This window comes from Artibeus jamaicensis, unplaced genomic scaffold, assembly GCF_021234435.1.
Source record: "Artibeus jamaicensis isolate MK-2021 breed Jamaican fruit bat unplaced genomic scaffold, CSHL_Jam_final contig_2566, whole genome shotgun sequence".
Lineage (NCBI taxonomy): Eukaryota > Metazoa > Chordata > Mammalia > Chiroptera > Phyllostomidae > Artibeus > Artibeus jamaicensis.
Window position 1 is genome coordinate 738,483 of NW_026521552.1, and position 12,666 is coordinate 751,148.

At 41.5% G+C, this 12,666-nt stretch overlaps 1 long non-coding RNA gene across 1 annotated transcript in view; it reads right to left on the minus strand.

The window, feature by feature from the left end:
- Positions 1-10,948, minus strand: part of LOC128626973 (uncharacterized) — a 51,243-nt gene extending 40,295 nt beyond the window's left edge. Inside the window, exon 1 of the long non-coding RNA XR_008391083.1 lies at positions 10,801-10,948. This is a non-coding gene — a long non-coding RNA (uncharacterized LOC128626973). The remainder of the gene's footprint in view (positions 1-10,800) is intronic.
- Between the last annotated feature and the right edge of the window lie 1,718 nt (positions 10,949-12,666).

A 12,666-nucleotide genomic window follows, 5' to 3' on the forward strand; every position in this document is an offset into this window, starting at 1 on the left:
GACCAACTGATTACTTCACCAGAAAGAAATGGTTATGAATGACTTTCATCCTGGGAAGGCAACAGCATGCAAGACAGAAATTCAAGAAAAACTAGCCATAAAGTATAAGATCAACCAGATGTTAGCGTGTGTTTGGATTCAGAACCCATTTTGGTGATGGCAAGACAATTGGCTTTCTTATGACTTACGATTCCATAGATTATATCCACACACAGACACACACACACAACCCAAACATAGACTTGAAGACAGCTTATATGAGAAGACAACCTCAACAAAACAGAGATGGGTACACAAGAACATAATGAAGGTCAGGGGGACTATACAGGCCAATGTTGATGCTGGCAAAAAGACAAAAGGAGTAAAGAATCTTCAGTGACTTTACTGGTGGTGATTATGCAGACTTTTTGCAAAAGGATTTGTAATCTAAGCACCTTTAAAAAACGTATCCTATCATCCTAAATTGAAATGCTAATAGTGTAAGCCATCGGTACTACCTAAGGTGATCTAACTATTCAAAGCAATACATCAAAGAATCCCAGTAACACTTGTAGCAACTATAGAATAGTTCATTCTACAACACTGGCCTTGTCTGGTGTGGCTCAGCTGGTATCATTCATCAAAGCAAAAGTTGCTGGTTTGATTCATAAGGAAAAGCAGCATGGGTGGGCCCATAAGTTGGATGGCGTGGAGTATTTGGGGATGTCCAAGGCAGGTCAAACAGTGTTACCCAGGTTGATAAGAGTCTCAGATGTGGCACCAGCTTCCTGGCATTGTGGATCTGTGCAGGGATGGTGTAGAAAAAGGACAATGGCCTCTGTTCACCTTTACGCCAGACACTTCATTCTCTGTATGCCACTGGTGCTCTTAAACCTGCTACTCAGTTGCTGGAGCTCAGAGGGAGTGAGTCTCAGAAGGTGAGTCCATGGGTGGGTTCTTTAGGAAGTATTGCCTGGGGCTCCAGCTGTCTCCTCCACGGACTCAATTCCTGCTGGTTTTTGAAGCCAGAAGTTGTGGGGACTTATCTTTCTGGCACTGGAAATTTGTAGTGGGTGCCTGGTGTGGGGCTGGGATTCCTCATTCCCTAGATAACCCTCCTGAATTTTCATCTACCATACGTGGGTGAGGGACCAGCCCATTCCATGTCTGCAACCCTACTTCCAGTTCTTTAATTCTGTAGTTGTCAGACTTCCCATTGAACTTGATTTCTGATGGTTCTGACTGATGGCTGTTCAATATCTTAGTTGTAGTTTTGATATGGTTGTGCAAAGAGGCAAGCCATGTCTGCCCATGCAGTCATCTTTACCAAAGATAATAACTCTTAGTTCACCAAAAGAAAACACTATGACATTTGAGTTTTTTTTTCTTGGTTATGACATCCAAAGGAAAGGTAAAGAAGGAAATATAGTCAAATGGGATTACACTAAATAGAGGAACTCCTGCACATTGCAGCACGCAATCAGTAGGTTAAAAATACAACCTGTAGAAAGAAAATTTCTGCAAAGCACATCTGATAAGTAGTTAATAACCAGGTTATATAAAGAACTTTTACAAAACAACATGATAAAACAAGTGACACAATTTTTAAAATTGCCAAAGATATATTGTTAACTAGTTTATAAGAAATAATGCAGGAATACACAATGGGATGAGACAGATTCTTTCACAAATGGTATGAGAGAAGCTAGACCAAATACACACAAAAAAATTACAACTAGGACACTTTCTTATGCCATGTACTAAAAAAACTCAAAATGGATTAAAAACTAAAATATAAGACCTGAAACCATGAAAACACTAGAAGAAAGGACAGCTGATAAACTCTGCCATTGCTCTTACAATCTTGAATATAACTTGGTAGGCACAGCAAAAAAGAGAAAAAAATAAACAAGACTACAACAAAATAAGATTTTGCAAAGGAAATGACCAAGAAAACATATAAAAAGCCAATACTGAAGGGGAAGATATCCAACAATGACGATAAATACGAAAAATAAGAGGAAACTTACAACAACATCAAAAATCAAACAATCTGATTGAAAAGTGGGCAGAGCAAGATTGGCAGAGCTGTGCGGGAGGGACTGACTTAAGTGGAAAACTGAGACTCAGAGCTGACTGTACGCTAAGGCTGGGGTTGACCCGGTGAGAGATATCTCCAGTTTGACAAGAGAGTCTGTTGGAAAGTCTTTCCTCCAAACTGGAGGAAAGACCTCCAGTCTGTTGGAGCCCTAGAGACCAGCAGGCAAGCCCCATTGTTCCCTCTCTGGCCCCTCCCACACAGGCAGTATAGCAAAGAGGGTTGTCCTGCCTGGGTGCATACCTAAGGCCCCACCCACTTACAACATATCAGCTGTGCCAAGACAAAGAAATGTGGCCCAAATGAAAGTATACAGCAAAACCTCAGAAAGAGAACTATGCAATGAGACTGCCAATCTAACTGATGAAGAATTTAAAGCCCTGGCAATCAAAACGCTCACATAACTGATTGAGCTTGGTTGGAAAATGAAAGAGCAAATGAAAGATACCCAAAAGGAAATAAAGCAAAATATTCAGGGAATCAACAGTGACAAGAAGGAAACCAAGATTCAAAGCAACAATTTGGAACATAAGGAAGTAATAAACATCCAACTGTATCAGAACAAAGCAACAAGAATCCAAGAAAATGAAGAGAGGCTGAGGATTGTCTCAGACAACCTGAAATGTTCCAATATCAGAATTATAGGGGTGCCAGAAAGAGAAGAGAAAGAACAGACTGAAAACTTATTTGGACAAATAATGAAGGAAAACTTCCCCAATCTGGCAAAGGAAACAGACTTCCAGGAAATTCAGGAAACCCAGAGAGTCCCAAAGAAGCTGGACCCAAAGAGGAACATACTGAGGCACATCATTATTAAGTTAATGACAAAGAGATTAAAGACAAAGAGAAAATCATAAAAGCAGCAAAAGATAAGGAGACAGTTACCTACAAAGGAGTTCCCATAAGGCTACCATTGATTTCTCAAAAGAAACCTTACAGGCAAGAAGGGCTAGAAAAAAGTATTCCAAGTCATGAAAGGCAAGGACCTACATCCAAGATTACTCTATCCAGCAAAGCTTTCATTTAGAATGGAAGGGCAGATAAAGTGCTTCCCAGATAAGGTCAAGTTAAAGGAGTTCATCATCACCAAGCCCTTATCATATGAAATGTTAAAGGGACTTAGCTAAGAAAAACAAGATAAAAAATATAAACACTGAAGTAAAAATAAACTCACAACTATCAACAAATGAACCTAAAAGAAAAGAAAAACAATGAAAACAAAAGCTAAGCAAACAAACAAAACAGGAATGGAACCAGAGAAATGGACATCACACAGAGGGAGTTCAGTGGGGAGGGGGAAGGGAGGAATACAGGAGGAAAGGTACAGGGAAGAAGCATAATTAGTAGGCATAAAATAGATGGGGAGAGATAGAAAAAGGTATAGGAAACAGAGGACTCACATAACATGAACTAAGGGGGCAAATGCTGGAGGGTTGGGGGAGCAGTGGGGGGGTGGGGGTAAAGGGGAAAAATTGGGAAAAGTGAAATAGAACAATAAAAAATACTTTAAAAAAAGAAAGAAAAATGGGCAGAGAAATATCTGGATATTTCTCTAAACAGGATAAAAGGATGGCTAATAGACATATGAAAAGATGTTCAATATCATTCTTCATCAGAGAAATGCAAATTGAGACCACAATGAAATGCTACAACACATCTATCAGGATGGTAATTATCAATAAATCAAAAAACAATGAGCATTGGCAATGATGTGGAGAAAGGAGAAACCTCATGCACTGTTGGTGAGATTATGAACAAACTGGTGCAGGGACTACAGAAAACAAGATGAAAGTTGCTCAAACATTTATAAACAAGTACTATATAACACAGCAATTTCTTTTCTGTGGAGTTATCAAAAATAGAGTACACAGATTCTAAATGATATGTACGCCCCTAAATCCACTGCAACATTATTTTAAATACAGAATGGGACTTAAAAAATGACCATTTTTATAATGGTACTGTACATTCAGGAATAAATTTAAAGATTTTATTTTAGCCTTGGCTGGTATGACTCAGTGGATTGAGTCAGCCTGTGAAATGAAAGGTTGCTGGTTCGATTCCCAGTTAGGGCACATGCCTGGATTGCAGGCCAGGTTCCCAGTTGGGGGTGTGCAAGAGGCAACCTGTTGATACTTCTCTACCTTTCTTCCTATCCTCTCCCTAAAAATAAATAATAAAATCTTAAAAAATAAAACCAACAGATTTTATTTTAGTTGACATAAGAGGACAGTCCAGAAAAAGGCCAACTATCGTTAATATAACAAGAATGGTATGCACAACATCAACATAATCTGCCAGCAAGAGTTAAGGGAAGTGGACTGATATAAGCATGCATGAACAATGATGACTTCACTGTTAACAGTCAGTGTGAGCAGCAGATGCTGTTGAGTCAGCATGTGTACTGTGCTTGTTGCATTACAAATGACTGGGCGAGTAGAGCAATGAAGCTGTATTATATATTCCGATAAGCTTGAACATTCCTCCACGGAAACCATTCAGATGATTCAGAAAGCCACAGCTATGGGCAACTGGTGAATGGTAACTTCTTCACAAGAACAAACTATTCATGCATCATGTCTTGTGCAGAGTTATTTGGTAAAACATCAAATCACCTAAGTCACTCAGCCCCCCTACAGCCCAGATTTGGTGCGACTTCTGGCTTTTCCCAAAACTAAAATCACTTTGAAAAAGAACAGATTTCACACCATTGATGACATTCAGGAAAATATGATGGGGCAGGTAATGGCAATTGGGAAAACTGTGTGAGGTCCCAAGGTGCCTACTCTGAAGGGGACTGAGGTGTCATTGTCCCATATACAATATTTCTTATATCCCCTTCGATAAATGTCTCTATTTTTCATATTATATATCTGTATACTTTCTTAACAGACCTTGTATAATGTAAAAAGAACTACATTTCAATGTGTGTCCTTCAAGCCATGACTCATTATGTGTTTATTGAAAAAAAAAACAAACCCTGCAAATATAACTTCCATGTTATTGAATATTAAAAACAGCTTAATTTTATATACTGCATACTTTTTCATGGCGAATTTTATTAACCAACCTTGTTTCTCAATCCCTAGTATTAACATTTAAATGCCCATGTCCCAAGTCAAACACTAAGGAAAAACAAACAAATAAAAGGTAACCATCATCATGAGGAAGAAAAAGAGAAGCCAGTAGCTGAGAAAAAGTGTCTGTAAGCTGTGGCTGGTGTGGCTCATTGGACTGAGCACCCATCTCCGAACCAAAAGGTCACCAGTTTGATTCCTGGTCAGGGCACTAGCTTGGCTTGTGGGCCACGTCCCTGGTTTGGCATGTTGGAGAGTCAACCAGTTGATGTGTCTCTCACACACCCATGTTTTTCTCCCTCTCTCCCTTCCTCCCCATGTCTCTATTAATAATAAAATAAAAAACAAACATCTATAGGACTATTATGCAAAACATACAAAGACATCTACCGCAACCATGACAAAAAACCCTGACTAAAAAGGGCCAAACACCTGAAGTGAAAGCACACTAAAAAATACACAGATAGCCCTGGCTAGTGTGGCTTTGTGGATTTAGCATGCGTTGGCCTGCAGACTGAAATGTTGCCAGTTCGATTCTAAGTCAAGGCACCTGCCTGGGTTGCAGGCCAGGTCCCCAGTAAAGGGCACGTGAGAGGCAACTGATCTATGTGTTTCTCATACATTAATGTTTCTCTCCTGCTCTTTCTCCCTCCCCACTCTCTAAAAATAAGTAATATATTTTAAAAATATATAAGTAAAAAATTAGTCTCTAAAAAGACCCTCCAAATCTTATGTCACTAAGGAAATGAACATTAAAACAATGAAAACTAAACAAAGTGTATATTCATGGAACACAAAACCCCTACTGCAAAGGTCAGAATCCAGAACTGATAACAGCAAATGCTGCTGTGGATGTAGAACTGGATCTCTCATTCCTTGCTGGTGAAAATTCAAAATGCTACAGCTGCCTGGGAAGAGTTTGGAAATTTTCACACCACTAAACATACACTTATTATATAATCCATAAAGTGTACTCCATAGTATTTAACTAAAGAGCTAACAAACTTATCTAAACAAAAGTCTACAAGGGACTATTTATAGATCCATCATTCATAATTTCCAAAAATTGGAAGCAACAAAGATATCTGTCAACAGATGAATATGTAAGAAAACTGATATGCAATGAAATATTATTTAGCACCATAAAGAAATAATATATCAAGCCATGGAAGAAACCTAAATTTGGGCTTCTGGCCAAGATGGAGGTGTAGGCAGATATACTGTGCCTCCTTGCACAGCAAAAGGAGGACAACAACAATTTAAAAACAAAAACAACCAGAACTGACAGAAAATCGAAATGTATGGAAATCCAACAACCTAGGAGTTAAAGAAGACACGTTCATCCAGACCTGTAGGAGGGGCAGAGACAGGCAGCCAGGCGGGGAGGACAAGTGGCAAGGCAGTGGATGGATGGAGGACCAGGGCAGGCAAGGCAGCAGCCGGTGGATCTGGCAAGGCAGAGGCTGGTGGAGCAGGCAGTCCCACATTCATGTACAGATAAACTGGGAGGAACAACTGGGGAGCTAAACAGACCTCGCACCCCAGGGCTCCAGCATAAGGAAATAAAGCCTCAAACCACTGATTGAAAAGACCTATGGGGGTTGAGGCAGCAGGAGAAACTCCAAGCTTCAGAGGAAAGTTCATTGGAGAGACCTGCAGGGTCCCAGAGCATACACAAGCCCAACCAACTAGGAAACAGCACCAGAAAGGCCCATTTTGCTTGTGGGTAGTGGAGGAAGTGACTGGAATCTGGCACAGAGTGGTGCAAGTACCATTGTTCTGTCTCGGATCCATTCCCCACATACAGCACTAACTACATAATAGGATTGCAGAGACCAAAAAAAAAAAAAAAAAAAAAAAAAAGGCCCAAATGAAAGAAGAGATCAATTAGACACACAGTTCCAAACACTGGTAATCAGGATGTGCAGAGAATTGGGTTGAATTTGGTCACAAATTAGATGAAAAAATTAAGTCTATGCTAAGTAAAATAAAGGAAAATGCACAGGGAACCAACAGTGATTGAAAGGAAACTGGGACTCAAATCAACAGTGTGGACCAGAAGAAGAAACAAACATTCAACCAGAAAAGAATGAAGAAACAAGAATTCAGAAAATATGAAGAGACACTTAGGACCCTCCAGGACATCTTTAAAAGTTCCAACACCCGAATTCTAGGGGTACCAGAAGGAGAAGAGGAAGACAACAAATTGAAAATTATTCGAACAAATAATAAAGGAGAACTTCCCCAATCTGGCAAAGAAAATAGACTTTCAGGAAGTCCAGGAAGCTCAGAGAGTCCCAAAGAAGCGGACCCAAGGAGGAACATACCAAGGCACATCATCATTAAGTTACCCAAGATTAAAAATAAGGAGAATCTTAGAAGCAGCAAAAGAAAAGAAGGCAGTTACCTACAAAGGAGTCCCCATAAGACTGTCAGCTGATTTCTCAAGAGAGACCTTACAGGCAAGAAGGGGCTGGAAAGAAGGATTCCAAGTCATGAAATCCAAAGACCTACACCCAAGATTGCTCTATCCAGCAAATCTTTCATTTAGAATGGAAGGGCAGATAAAGTGCTTCCCAGATAAGGTCAAGTTAAAGGAGTTCACCAACACCAAGCCCTTATTATATGAAATTTTAAAGGGATTTATCTAAGAAAAGATAAAAATATGAACAGTAAAATGACAGCAAACTCACAATTATTAACAACCACACCTAAAACAAGAACAAAAGCAAACAACTAGAACAGGAACAGAATCACAGAAATGGAGATCACATGGTTATCAACAGGGGAGTGGGAGGAGAAGGGTGAAGGTACAGAGAATAAGTAGCATAGACAATAGGTAGAAAATAGACAGGGGGAGGGCAAGAATAGTATGGGAAATATAGAATCTAAAGAACTTGTGACACATGGACATAAACTAAAGGGGGGGGAATAGCTACCTGTTAATATGAGGGGAGGAGCCTTAGGTGTTCACTAGGGTAGGGCAACCCAGTTGCTGGGTTGTGATGCTGCATGTGGGGGCTGGGTCAGAGAGGGGCAATGGCATTTGTTCCACTCTCTCTCAGATTTTGGTCCCCTCTGCTGCTTCCTGCAAGCAAACCGGGCCCCCCGGTGCCAGCTCCCGGGTGTGTGGGCCTGTGCACCATCCAGGACCCTGTGGGTCTCTCCAACAAACTCTCTGTGAGCCTGGGAGCTTCTCCCAGCACCTCAGCCCCGAGAGTTTTTCCAATTAGTGCTTTTAGGCTTTAATTCCCGTCGCTGGGGCACTAGCCTTCGTGGTCTCACTGCTCGCTCCTTCACCTGGTTTATCTAAGCTCTAAAGTGTGACCACGATCAGCCAGCCGCCTTGCGCCCCCACTGGGTTGCCCATTGCCTGGGATCTGTCAACGGCTGCCTGCACACCTGGGTCAGTCCGGTCAGGTCACTTTTTCCTGAGCGACCCAGATCAACCAGCTGCTGACTCCGCCCCTCTTACCAGTCTGGATGAATGGTTTGTTGTTGTTGGACTTCAGTACAGTTCAATTTTCCGTGTTTTGGTTGCGTTTTTGTTACTAAAACTTTGTTGTTTTTAAACCTGGTTGTGCGAGGAGGAACAATGTTTCCACCTACACCTCCACCTTGGCCGGAAGTCTTGTTTTAATTTTTTAATTCAATTTTTAATTTATTCATATTTAGATACTCGGTTTTTGTATTAAAAAAGGAATTGTAGCCTTTATTTTTTAATATATTATGGTAGAAGAAATTTTATGTCAACTCCTAGAGTTACACTTTAATATATAAAAGAATTACACTATAATAAATAAAAGAATTAAAACATTTATGTAGATACAGAATTAGTACTACTCATATATAATGTGCATCCTTATTTTTCCCTCAAAAATCAGAGCAAAAAGTGCGCATTATACATGACAAAATATGATAGCAAGACTTACCAATTTAGTGAGAAGGTCCCTTCTCTCAATTCCATTTTTTCAGAACATTAAGAACTATTCTGACTGATAAAAATGTGTATTTTCTTACCCACGATGTACAGAGCTGATTCTGTAGCCACATGAACCTAAAACCTACAGTTCCCTTCTCCACTGATACCTGAGCCTCTGAGTCCATCCAAACAGGGATGTTGGGCATGGGTGCCTTCCCTGGCTGATCTCTCTCACATAGGGAATATGCTCAGTGGTTGAAGGTCATTAATTAAAGGCAGGAGTTCTTCTTTACCTTGGGCAGCATAGATAATGATAATGCAGAGAAGGTGCTGGGAAAAAGAAAAAAAGTTACTGCTGACCTTGACAATCATAGAAAGAAAAGAAAATGAGTAAGTAGATTAAAAACCACCTCATTATTAATGAACAGAAGAAACAAAGGTTGTAGGTTCTAAATCCACTGATGTCAGGAAGTGAAGCAAAATTAGCTTCTGACCCAGGGCACACCTTTTACCTGAGAGGCAGCCATGTTGCCCTGGTCCTGCTGTAGGTTTTCTTAGGTGAAGATATGCTGAGGAGTCATGTCTGCACTTCGAGGATGTGCCTTCAGAGTCCTCAGCACAGCCCTTTAATCCACTTCACCACATGCACAGGTGGAAATGCTGAAATGGCCACTCTCTGGTGTCCTTTTTTTTTAGCATTTTTTAAAAGATTTTATTTATTTATCTTTAGAGGGGAAGGGAAGGAGAGAGGGAGAGAAACATCAATGTGTGGTTGCCTTTCGTGCGTCCCCTGCTGGGAACTGGCCTTCAGGGAACCTGCCTGCAACTCTGGCATGTGCCCTGACTGGGAATCGAACCGCCATTGTCTGGTTCGCAGGCCCGTGCTCAATCCACTGAGCTACACCAGCCAGGGCTCTGGTGTCCTTTTAAAGGAATTCAGAACAAGTCTCCGTGAAAGAGACCCAACTGTTTTTTCTTTCTCTTTTCATGTGCTCTCTCCTCGCACAGATGTATACAAACTGCCACACCAATGGGGATTGTCTACACCACCATACCCACCAGAACATTCCGTTATCTCCCTTGAATAAAACCTGCTCCCCACTCTCACAGATGCATTCCGGAGCACTCCTGCTAATCACTGGGCTCACCTGAACCTCACCTGGGGCTCCTCATTAAACACTAATGCCCCACTGGGAGAAGCTGACTGACTCTGTGGGGAAGGCCAGAGCTGGTGTCATTTCTTTGATCTTCTCAAGGGATTTAATAACAACCCAAAGGGGTACAGTTTAGCTTTATGAAGCATGCAGAACCCTCTTGAATCAAGGCCCCACTTGGCATCCATAATCAGCATTTCTGTCCCTGCACTCGCTTTTCCACTCCCCTCCTCTCTTTCTCAAGCGCTCATTAAATAGGGGAGTATATAAAGGAAGGGAGGGTCTGCGCATCTACCCGCCCAGGCACAATTCGGGCTCCATGGGCCAAGCAAGCCGAGGCGCACAAATTGCTCTGCCAGACCTGTCTCCCTGGCTTTAAGCTGGGCGGGACAGCCCGGCAGCCCAGGGACCGACTCTCCGTAGAAAATCCACGCTGCAGGCGAAGTTTCACAGAAGGCAGGTGGAGAATCCCCGGGCGAGAGGGCCTCAGGGTTTCCGCGAAAATGGCCCCTCCGCCGGGCAGCGAACCGGTCAGGGCTTGGGGGCGTCTCACGGGTGTTCTGGACTCACCGTCAAGCGAGGCGCCGCGGGGAGTATTTCAACGCCAGTAGCGACTCTCGAGTTTCCCGGAGCAAGAACGTGAACTCAGAGCTTCAGTTTCGACCTGGAAACACCAAACCAAGGGAGATCTGCCCGATCTTCGCGGCCCTGTAACTACTTCCCGCCGGCTCACAAACCGCGCAAGCGCGACTCACTGACACGCGTAGGGGTGGGACTAAGAGCAGAGCACTTCCGGCGATGGGCGGTGTCTGCCGATTGGCCGAGTCAAGTCCGAGACTTGGATAAGGAGGGGAGGTGAGGACTCGGGGTTTAGGCCAGGACTCCTTTTTACATATTTCTCCTTGGTTATATTTTTGGCTTGATCACTCCCTTTGACTTAGGAGCCATTTTTGTACGGCTTCAACTTAATTAGAAAATTTGTGAGATTTCCGTCAAAAATTAAGATTATAATACTCATATAATTAAATTTTAGATGATTCTTTGACACATTGTATTTGTAATCTTTCTCTTCCATTTATGTTTACTGTAGTTTAGTACTGTATCACTCTCCATTCAATATGTTACCGAAGCCATTAATGCCCAGCTGGTGTGCCAGAGAATTGTTGGATGTGGTGGGAAATCCTACAATTTGGTGACCAGGAGTGTCAGATTTTAGTGTGATGGTGAGTGTGGTCATATTAGTCTGACTAAAGGGGTCATAAAGGATACAAAACACAGTAGAAACACTTCTCTACAAAAGAGGAGGAAAACTGGGTTTTTCTTCACAAGAACACTTTGCCTATCAAAAGAACAACACACAGCCTTTAAATATCCACATAGTACTATAGCAAGACAAAACATTTTCTGGGCCCCCAAGCAATTCTTGATGCATTTTATATGAATTCCGGTGATAGAAAACGTGTTTTTAAAAGTCCTGCCTTATGGCTGCACTCACAAGTGAATATGAACCTCCAATCAGACTCCTCTGATTCAAAGCCCTTTGTAGGGTCCTCCTCACGTTACATGTTCTGGGGAAACACAACAATAACACCTCCTGCCTGCAAATCAGTTCCTTCATTTTTTGAAATCAGGACTATTGAAATATGATATTAAATGCAGTGGAAAAATTAAAATCACCTATAAAAGAAACATTTATTATTTGGGGATGGAAACAAATTATAGGTGGAGGATGTCGGGTGTCAGTTGCTATGGTAAAAGCACTGCAAACTTCACTTTCTCTGGTAAGTGTTCTGGCTCTCAATATGAATACCAGTCAGGAAGAAATGGCCCAACAGCCTGCAGCCATTTGTTGATGGAGATTGTCTCCTTGTTTAAAAATACACCCAAAGTCCTGGGATCTGTTCTCTTCATCATTCTATTTACTTTTACAGTACAGTGTGCTGCTTGACTTCCACACATTTGATTCTCAAGCGCCTGAGTGAAGCAAACTCACACAGCAAAAGACTTCTGTTCACAACCTGTGACATTCCAGTTCTTTCACTGAACTGAAGACCTAAAGCAACTCTTTTTCTTCATATTTATAGAGCACTTACTTTGTCTCTGTCTTTGTTTTATGTATATTTTCATTTCAAAGGAAGAAATGCTATGAAAAATGTATTAAATAAAAAATTTAATACAGTTCTACATGAACCATGACACATATTACTTCCTTTCCAAATTTTCTTTAATACAGTTTTCTAAAAATTTTTATTTATTTATTATTAGAGGGGAAGGGAGGGAGAAAGAGAGGGACAGAAACATCAGTGTATGGTGTCATCTCACGCATCTCCTATTGGGGACCTGGCCTACAATTCACACATGTACTCTGATTGGGAATTGAACTGGTGACCCTTTGGTTCATAGGCCAGCACTCAGTCTACTGAACTATACCTGCCA